The 10,225-nt window shown below is 38.3% G+C and overlaps 1 pseudogene; it reads left to right on the top strand.

Moving 5' to 3' along the window:
• The first annotated feature begins 8,039 nt into the window (after nucleotides 1-8,039).
• LOC138807961 (proteasome subunit alpha type-3 pseudogene) lies at nucleotides 8,040-8,863 on the top strand (annotated as a pseudogene).
• Nucleotides 8,864-10,225: the final 1,362 nt, after the last annotated feature.

Here is a 10,225-nt window from a genome sequence, read left to right as displayed (position 1 = left end):
TAGTTGTTTGCTTAAAAAAAAAAAAACATTCCATTTATATAAAATATCCAGAATAGGCAAATGCATAGAGGCAAAAGCACATGAGAGGTTGGCAGGGCCTTGGGAGACTAAAGGTAAAGGGGTTGAAGGAGAATGGAGTTTCTTAGTCAATCTGGTTGCTATAACAGAACTATCACAGAGTGAATGGCATAAACCACAAAGTGTTTTTTCCTCACAGTTCTGGAGGCTGAAGACTGAAATCAGGGAGTTGGTATGACTGGGTTCTTAGTGAGGGCCATCTTCTTGGGCCTCACATAGGGTTACATGCACAGAAGTGAGCTGTAGTCTTTCTCTTCTTATAAGGGCAGGAATCCCATCACAAGATCTCTACCTTCATGACTATATTGAAATCTGATTACCACCCAAAGCCTTCATTTCCTAGTATCATCTTACTTGGGGCAAAATAAATCCCAGTTTTAATTAGGGAGTAGATATTTAAAGCCAGATAGTTTTCCTCACAAACAAAATATTGTTTTTTTAGCCAATGGACCTCAGAAGAGAACAGGACCAAAGCGTAGAACATAAATTGTATTTTGATAAAACAATAGAATAGAATGGAGAACTCCTACATGCACATACACATATCCTCTTAAGCAAAGACAGGAGTAAGCTCAGAAGGGCTCAGTGGCTCATTGTGCTATTAAAACAGCGCCTGTTCTTAGAAAACTGAGTATTACAATCTTATTATATTTTCCATGATGTTTCTCCTCTTGAGTTCTTATTTTAAAAAACAGATAAACATCTGAGAAGTAGTGTTGTACCTAGAAAACTTTGTGCTAGATCATGTATTGGGTGTCACGAACAATGTGGCAAATATAAGAATGAGTGATTTAGTAGCTATATGAAGTTTTCGTTTAGAACTGGTTTATTCTTGGTTCTGATATGCCAGTCTTCTTGTGTCTTGCTTTGACAAGGCTGTACCCTCAGGGTGTGGGAAGACAGAATGGGGTTATAAAGATAACACAGGTGCTCATGACTGCCGACAGTACATAGGCCCACTTTGACGACATGTCTTCAATCATGTCTCTGTGTAGGTAGATAAGCTGACTTTTTGAGGGTCTGTTCTGTGTTCTATATCTCACACTTTTCTGCTCAGAAAACAATTAGTTATGGTGCATATAATCAATCATATATCAGTGTTTTTCATCATAAATGCATAGCAACTTTTATTTTGTAAGATTTTTCAAGCCAGAAAATGACCTACATTCCCTTCTTATTCAGGTTGAGACACTGTCAGAATTTTATTAATAAGGCTAACAACGATGTCCATATGGCTGAATTATTTTCTTCCTTGTCATTTTGATGCAGTCTCCATAATAGAAAAGAGTCACTGTGTCCAGAAAATGGAAGTATTATTTTTCTTCTTGAACTGCTCATAAAACCAATAGCTCCTCTTTTTCCATCAGAGTTTTCAGTAAAATCTGTACTTTCTCATCTAACTAAATTTGTGTGTATATGTGTGTGTGTGAAAACAGCATAATGAAACCCACCAAATATTGTGTGATAAAATGGGAAAGAGAGAAGGAAGACATAGGAATACCATTGAGAGGATGAACTTGTTCAAAGTAATATATATATATATATATATATATATATATATATATATATATATATATGGAATTATCACAATGAAATTCCTTTGTACTATAAATATACATTATTTTAAATATTTAATTTTAACAAAGAAAGCTCTTAACCTGGCTCAGGAGACTACAATGATCTTACTCTTGCACACCCCCTTATTAAACTCAGTCACTTAAAGCACCACGGTCTTTCTCTTTTCATGGTCATATAGTATTCTCTCAGTCAAGAATTTCTCTTTCACCTAGATAAGATGTGTGATAGGGTTAAGTTTCAGTGTCATTTCCTGCAGTGTCATTTACTGTCTTAATGCAGGGGAACCAATCAGTTCCCCTGCCTTCTGGGCCACATATCACTGAGTGTTCCTTTAGTCCCTTGTGCCAAACTCTAGCCCATGTGACCACTTACTCCATGCTGGAAAGTGTGTAATGTTCCTGTGTTTCTCTTTGGCACTAAAATGATATATTTCTTTTACCTTTGGATCCCTGTAATCTACAACAGCACTTGGCACATGTAGATGACTTGTGAATATTTGTCAAATGCATTTCTAATAGCATTTTGTTCATGTGTGAGGAACTATTTTTGTGAAAGTACTATTTGTAAGTTAAAACCCTTGAAGTATAAAAGCCTAGAAATTTCTATTAGGGCCTGCTAATCTGAGAATAATTTCAGTTCTATTTTAACAAATTAATAAATCCAACGATCTGGTTTTTAAAGAACTGTGTTCATGCTAGATTGATCTTCACAAAGACCCTGACATAATCTTTTTTTATAGGAAATCAACTTAAGCCCTACACAGGTCACTTTAATTATGCCCTCAAGACTAAGAATATGAGCTATTTGGACTTTGCCTTGTCTCTACCACTACACAGTCAGGTTAACATTTTAAAGGATGTTTAAGTCCAAATATTTGAAATGGTGCCTGAATTTTGCCAAGCCAGTGTATGGTCTCTTCGTAGAGGGCACCTTCAAGAAATCAAATTTTCTGCAATTTTTCATCCAGTTGCTGTACAAATCAATGAGCATACATTGTCTGTCCGTAAAGCAAATGTTTGTCACAGCAACCCTGAATAGAACTTTTCCTGTTTACCTTCTCCTCACTTGTTTAAGTTCTAAGGAGAGAGACCTGGCCATTTTGTTACAGAATGGGTGTTTTCAATGCAAAGAAAAAAAATTACAATTCTGAGTTTTTACAATGTTTGCCCCTTTTCCCAGCAGGGATGTGTTTTGAGTGCCAGGAGACAAAAAGTGTGGCCTCAACAAGCAGAATTTTAAAAAGAACATCATTTTCATTATGTAGTCAATCTCAATTACAAGCAAATGTTTTCTCTGTGGAGACTCTTCTCCTTTCAGGGCATTATGTGAGCTTCTTTTGTGGATTGAGAGAAAGGATCAGTGGTCAATAGGGAGCAGAGTGCTGTGTACAGTGGATTTTCGTATCCCTCCGTCTCCTACATAATGCGTTTTGTCAGGAGAACAGCCTGCCATCCTGAGCAGATTTGCTGAATTAAAGAGCGCAGCAGGGAGAGGAAACTTGTTGCTAGGTGACTGACCACCGCTGCTTGGCGGGTCTGGGCCGAAGGTGACTCGCTGCCTTTCTTCCACTACTTAATCTTGCCTTTTAATCTGCATCTATAATTAACTCTGTTAATGCCACACATCCATTTGTTTCTTCCTTACTGCACTTCAGGCAACCAATTTATCATTATTTAGTCTTTACACTCAAACAACAAACTATTTTTTCCCCATTAGCGTCATAGGAGGTGAACCAGTCTACAGTGCAAAGAAAGAAGTAGACCAGAAGCTCTTCCCTCACTTCCTGTGAGTATTTTCAGAGCTACTCCTGCTAATCTGAATGAAAAATTCATCCTTGAGGAAATTCTGCTGTCCATTATCTCTATAGTTCAACAGTGGTGCCTAATTGAAATGTTCTTGGTGACTTTAAATTCCTCTTAATGGTGACACACGTGGAACAAAACTGCTTTCTTTCTCAGAGATGTGTATAATTGTTTTCCCCAAAACAAATACATTACCTTCAATATCTTTTTGCAGAATAAATGCTCTGTGATCATCATCAGGATGGGAGGTTAGACTTGGATGCAAGACTTACGGAAGCCAGAAAGCAAGAACACTGCAAAACTGATTAGAGTAGCAGCATCCAGCACTCAGCTTGACTAATGTGGGTGCCTTAACTGTGATGTTCTCAGAGAGAGAATTAAAGTGGCTTTAAGGGATCAGGTCTACGCTATACTTTTCAACACTGTGGCTAGCTAAATGGCTCCAAATCTGTCTCTCTGACCTTCCTGGACATTCTGTATGCTAGGACATGATCTAAGAACCCTTACTGATGCAGTGTCTTGACTTGCATTTCAGTAGTCACATAGGTAGTATGGGCTAGTAGTTAAAAGATCGGACCTAGAGACCAACTGACTGCCTATGTTCAAATCCCAGGCATACCACTTACATGTTGTTTGACCTAAGGTAATTTATTTACTCTCTATACTTTGGTCTCCTCACCTTAAGATAGTAAACTAGGGGCTGGGAAGTTGGCTCAGTGGTAGAGTGCTTGCCTTGCATGCATGAGGCCCTAGATTCAATTCCTCAGCACCACATAAGCAGAAAAAAGCCAGAAGTAGTGCTGTGGCTCAGTGGTAGGGCACTATCCTTGAGCTGAAGAGCTGAGGCACAGCACCCAGGCCCAGAGTTCAGCCCCCACAACTGGCAAAAAAAAAAAAAAAGATAGTAAACTAATAGTAGCTATACAGTTTTGTTTGTATGCTTCATATAGGATTAAATGAGTTAACATGGGGATCCTACCAGCTATTATTTTATTTTGATAATATGATAAAACAATTACCTAATTTTTCCATGACTTAAGACAAAACTGCATGCCCATAGTAATTAAGAATAGCACAGAGATTTAAATAATACCTTTCACTAAGGGTTTTCCCAACAGTTTAATCACATGATTTCAATCCTCTAATTCCTGTAGTTTTGCAGATTCTCTCTCTGATTACCATTGCAAAGATAGCTTAGTATACTTTTGGCGAAAACATGTTTTGTGTGTACTGCAAGGTTATACTAAAGTTTGGATTTTTCAAAGCGCTCCATCCAACCCATCTAAATTAAGGATAGGCAGTTATATGGGCTTTTATGCCAGACATATTTGGAGAGCATTAGGGTGTAATTAAACTAACTGGGGCTAGTTGGAGGTTGTGATGGCTCTACTTCAGTGGTGCATAAAAGCATCTTACGCACTGGGAATTAGGAAGCCAGAATAGGGACCATTAGGATGTCATTTACTACATTTTCATTTGATCAATTTATACTCTTTAATGTGATGGCCTGGTTTGCATCCTTTGTGCAGGTGTTAATTCTTTGCCTTTGACTCTTTAATACATGTCTATAAAATGTGCTGCCTGCAAATCTGTTCCTATGTGCTGATGGCGAAGGGAGCACAATGTTGGAGAAGTAGGTCCAGTCCCCTGGTCCTTATCACCAGCTAGAACACTTCTAGATCAGGTAGTTGGAGGGTAAGCTAAATGCCCCAGTTTCTTGTGAAGAGCATCTGAACCTACACACACACACACACACACACACACACACACACACACACACACACACAATCAGTTAGATTTATGGTAGGGCATTGCTTCCTTATCTTTCCTATTGACCATCCACGACAGACTATACAACAATGTTTTGAAGGCTCAGCCAAGTACCACATATGCTTGCTCTGTCTCTTTCTGTCTCTCCATTTCTCTGTCTCTCTGTTTCTCTGTGTCTCTGTCTCTGTCTCTCTCTCTTTTAGTGGTACTAGAGATTCAAACCAGGACCTCCTTCTTGCTAGGCAAATAAATGCTCTTGGGCAATGCCCCAGTCATTAGTTGTTTTGTTTTCTGTTTCGTTTTTGAGACTCAGTCTCCTTAACTTTGCCTACACTGAACTCAAACTCGGAATCCTCCTCCCTCTACCTCCTGAGTAGCTGGGATTGCAGATGTATACCAACATGCCTATCTGATCTCACCTACCTTAAGTCTTCATAGGTAATAACCTACCCCATTTTATAAGTGAGAAAATGCAAACTCACTTGTCTTTACTGCCCCAAATAATTCTGTGAGTCTGGCAGAAGTGCAAGGAAGCATACACAGCACATTTCTGTGCTCTGCTGCCTCTGTGATGATTCTCCTTGCTAATTCAAGTATGGAGTGGTAAAATAACTTGTTTCTCTTCTTGCTTTTGAGAAAGGCTAAATGGCTATCTTAATTGAACTTATGGAATTGTAACACATTAGGATACTTGTGTAAGAGTTTATCCCAAGTACCTTTAAAACTTAGTCAGTTTGTAAGGCTCCATACCATGTTTCTTTTAAAAAATCTATCTATCTATCTATCTATCTATCTATCTATCTATCTATCTATCTATCTATCTATCTATCTATCTATCTATTTGATGGTTAGAGATAAGAGTCTGTAAGATTTTTCTCTCTCAGAGCTGGCTTCAAAATGAGTTTCTCAGACTTCAGGCACCTAAGTAGCTGGGATTATAGGTGTTGGCTGCTGGAGCTCAGCCCTACCGTGTTTTTTAGTTGCTCAGCTAAAGCATCTCATGAGGCTGAAGTTCAATGAGGGCAAGGATTACCTACTACTACAATCCCAGAGTTTGACACAATAGCTGTAAGTGTTCATATCATACTAGTGAAGAATAAATTGGTAAGCGAAGGACTTAGTTACTTAAATATAGTTAAAAGGATGTGCTGGCATCCTCTATTAGCTTCCTAGGATTTACACTTTTCTGGTATTTTCTTGGTCATACTGGGAGAGAGCCTCACACTTGCTAAGCAAGCACTCTATCTCTTGAGCCATACCCCAAATTCCTTTTCCAATTTTTAGAATTAATTGAACTCTTACGTGAAAGGAAATGTGAAGGATTGCTATAAACTTGACTTTCAACATTCTAATTTTATTCCACCTCTCCTCCTGCGTGCTAAGTTCTCAGACTTTCAGTGATCTGCGCAGAGATTTGGCTGGTCATTGGCTTAAAATTATGGAGAAAAGTGAGTTCAACAATGATCATCTGTCTGTGTCCATATTAGGATGGAGTAACATTAAAACAGGTAGTTTTTAAGCCTCTATACCTATTGTCCTTCCCTGACAAAGGGGATTTTAAAAATATTTTAATTAAATTAAAAATATTCTTATTCTCTAATATTTAGGTGATCACCTTAGTTAAAAATTTGTAAAAGAGGGGGTGTTGGGGGAGATGGGAAGGGATGGGAAGAGGAAACAAAGGAGGCAACAATGCTTGACAAGAAATGTACTCATTACCTTGTCCATAGAATTGTAACCCCTCTGTACAGTATTTTCAGAATTAAAAAAAATAAATTAAAAAAATTTGTAAAAGAGCCCAGAGTTCAAGCCCCACAACCGACAAAAAAAATTATAAAAGAGGGACTAGAAATGTGGCTTAGGTATACAGTGTTTGCCTAGCATGCATGAAGCCCTGGGTTTGATTCCTCAGTACCACATAAACAGAAAAGGCCAGAAATGGTGCTATGGCTCAAGTGGTAGAGATAAAAAGAAGCTCAGGGACAGTGCCCAGACCCTGAGTTCAAGCTCCAGGACTGGCAAAAATAAAATAAAAATAAAAGCATAAAAGAGCTAGGTGCCAGTGGCTCACACCTATTATCCTAACTACTCAGGAGGCTGAGATCTGAGGATTGTGGTTTCAAGCCAGCCCAGGCAGGAAAATCCATGAGACTCTTATCTCCACTAAACTACTCAGAAAAAAACAGAAGTGGTATTGTGGTTCAAGTGGTAGAACACTAGCCTTGAATAAAAGAAGTAAGGATAGCACCCAGGCCCAGAGTTCAAGTCTCAGGACTGGCAAAGAAACAAAAACCATAAAAGCTCAAAATTTAATATATATCTTTTCAGCCTAATGCATATTTTCAAAGAGTGAAACAAATAGTTACATTTATGTGTCAGGAGCCATTATTTAAATTAGTTTTGTTATTCTAATTTAATTAGAGAAAATTAGCATCAAATAAAGCTCATTAATAAACTTTGATATTTGGTGGCCGATTATCTATCTATGATTTTTGCAGCAGAGTGTATTTTTCATTTGTTGCTAAAACTCACCTTTCAGTTAGTGAGTTCTTCTAATTGACATGAGTATGCATAATGAGAGCTATGCACTAATAGGATTATTTTAATATTCTTTTACATTTGTTAAAAACCTAACCACACTAATTATTAATCATTTTTCTGTAATAATCCTTTTCAGATATTGTTTTTCAGAAATGTATGGATATTTGTGTAGTTAAAACTTGGCGTTTTCCCGTTGCTGGCGTGCACAGCGCCGTGGAACAGGCTTCTTAGTCGTGGGAGCCCCGCGCATCCCGATGGGTCTGCGGCAAAATGAGCTCCATCCGCACCGGGCGTGACCTGTCAGCCTCTACCTTCTCTCCTGATGGAAGAGTTTTTCAAGTTGCATATGCTATGAAAGCTGTGGAAAATAGTAGTACGGCTACTAGGATCAGATGTAAAGATGGCGTTGTCTTTGGGGTGGAGAAGTTAGTTCTTTCTAAACTTTATGAAGAAGGTTCTAACAAACGGCTTTTTAATGTTGATCGGCATGTTGGAATGGCAGGTTTGTTGGCAGATGCTCGTTCTTTAGCAGACATAGCAAGGGAGGAAGCTTCCAACTTTAGATCTAACTTTGGCTATAACATTCTACTGAAACATCTTGCAGACAGAGTGGCTATGTACGTACATGCTTATACACTGTACAGTGCTGTTAGACCTTTTGGCTGCGGTTTCATGTTAGGGTCTTACAGTGTGCACCAGCACAACCGTACATGATTGACCCATCAGGTGTTTCTTATTGTTATTGGGGCTGTGCCTTGGCAAAGCCAGGCAAGTTGCAAAGACAGAAATAGAAAAACTTCAGATGAAAGAAATGACCTGCCATGATGTTGTTAAAGAAGTTGCAAAAATAATTTACATAGTACATGATGAAGTTAAGGATAAAGCTTTTGAATTAGAGCTCAGCTGGGTTGGTGAATTAACCAAAGGAAGACATGAAATTGTTCCAAAAGACATAAAAGAAGAAGCAGAGAAATATGCTAAGGAATCTTTGAAGGAAGAAGATGAATCAGATGATGATAACATGTAACATTTCAGAATCTGTTATATTTTAAGTTTCAGTCACGTCGCATGTAACTATTTAACCCAATGGAGTCCACATCTTACTGACCAATTTTCATTAAAATGTGTCTTCTAAAAAAACCAAAACTTTACGTTTTGCTATTTTCTCCATATTCTATGTCTAACAGGTAAAAAGGGAGGATGTTTCATAATGGCCTTGTGTTTAAACAAGAATATATCTTTTTAAATTAAATTTTATTGGAAAGGTGATATACAGAGAGGTTACAGTTATATCAGTAAGGCAATGAGTATATTTTTTGTCGAACAGTGTTACTCCCTCCCTTGTTTTTCTCCCACTTTCCCTCCTCCCCTCCCCACCCTCCCCCACCCGCACATATCTTATAATTTGATTCATCTCATGATATAAACATCAATCACTAGGATTCGGGTAAAAACATCAATATTATTCTTAAAATATCTGAAAATCATTTATCCTTCAACAAGGTATACTAGGCAAGTGGGATTCCAATTCAAAGCAATATCTGCAGCATTGAGAGATTTCACAAAGCTTTGTCACAAATAGAATGATATGCCACCTTTAATACATAATGGTGATAGCTAACCAAATCAACAGCTCAATTGCCCTTGCCAAATATGACTATTTTAGAACCATATGATATGATTTTCTCTGTGTTTGAGTGTTGCTATTTTACAGCAAAGACATTTAAGTAACTTTTCAAAAATTACTTCTAATTCTTAGAAAATCTTGTGTGTCAAATGTCATTATCTTCATTTAAATAATATTGACTTAATTTTTTTTGTTTTTTCTTCAATATGTTGGACAAAGAGTACTAATGATGATATATCTATTGTAATGTAGAAAAATCATGGTCCTATGTAGTATACATAATTTTCTTTTTTTTTTTTTTGGGTCCGGTCGTGGGGCCTGAACTCTGGGCCTGGGCGCTGTCCCTCAGCTCTTCAGCTCAAGGCTAGCGCTCTACCACTTGAGCCACAGCACCACTTCTGGCTTTTTTTTTTTTTTGCCTATGTGGTGCTGAGGAATTGAACCTAGGGCCTCAGGCATGCAAGGCAAGCACTCTGCCACTGAGCCACCTTCCCAGCCCCAGATTTTATTTTTTTATTTTTTATTTTTTGGGTCCGGTCGTGGGGCCTGAACTCTGGGCCTGGGTGCTGTCCCTCAACTCTTCAGCTCAAGGCTAGCGCTCTACCACTTGAGCCACAGCACCACTTCCGGCTTTTTTTCTTTTTTCTGGTTATGTGGTGCTGAGGAATCGAACCCAGGGCCTCATGCATGCAAGGCAAGCACTCTACCACTGAGCTATCTTCCCAGCCCTGTATACATAATTTTCATTCTTTCCTTCCTTCTTTCACAAGTGTTTACTGAGAATCTTTTATGTGTGGAATACTACCAATCATGTTTTACCTGGTCTTCT

The sequence above is a fragment of the Dipodomys merriami genome, unplaced genomic scaffold, assembly GCF_024711535.1.
Source record: "Dipodomys merriami isolate MVZ:Mamm:240054 unplaced genomic scaffold, mDipMer1.0.p SCAF_1, whole genome shotgun sequence".
In the NCBI taxonomy this organism is placed as follows: domain Eukaryota; kingdom Metazoa; phylum Chordata; class Mammalia; order Rodentia; family Heteromyidae; genus Dipodomys; species Dipodomys merriami.
This window is presented reverse-complemented; position numbering and strand designations above follow the sequence as displayed.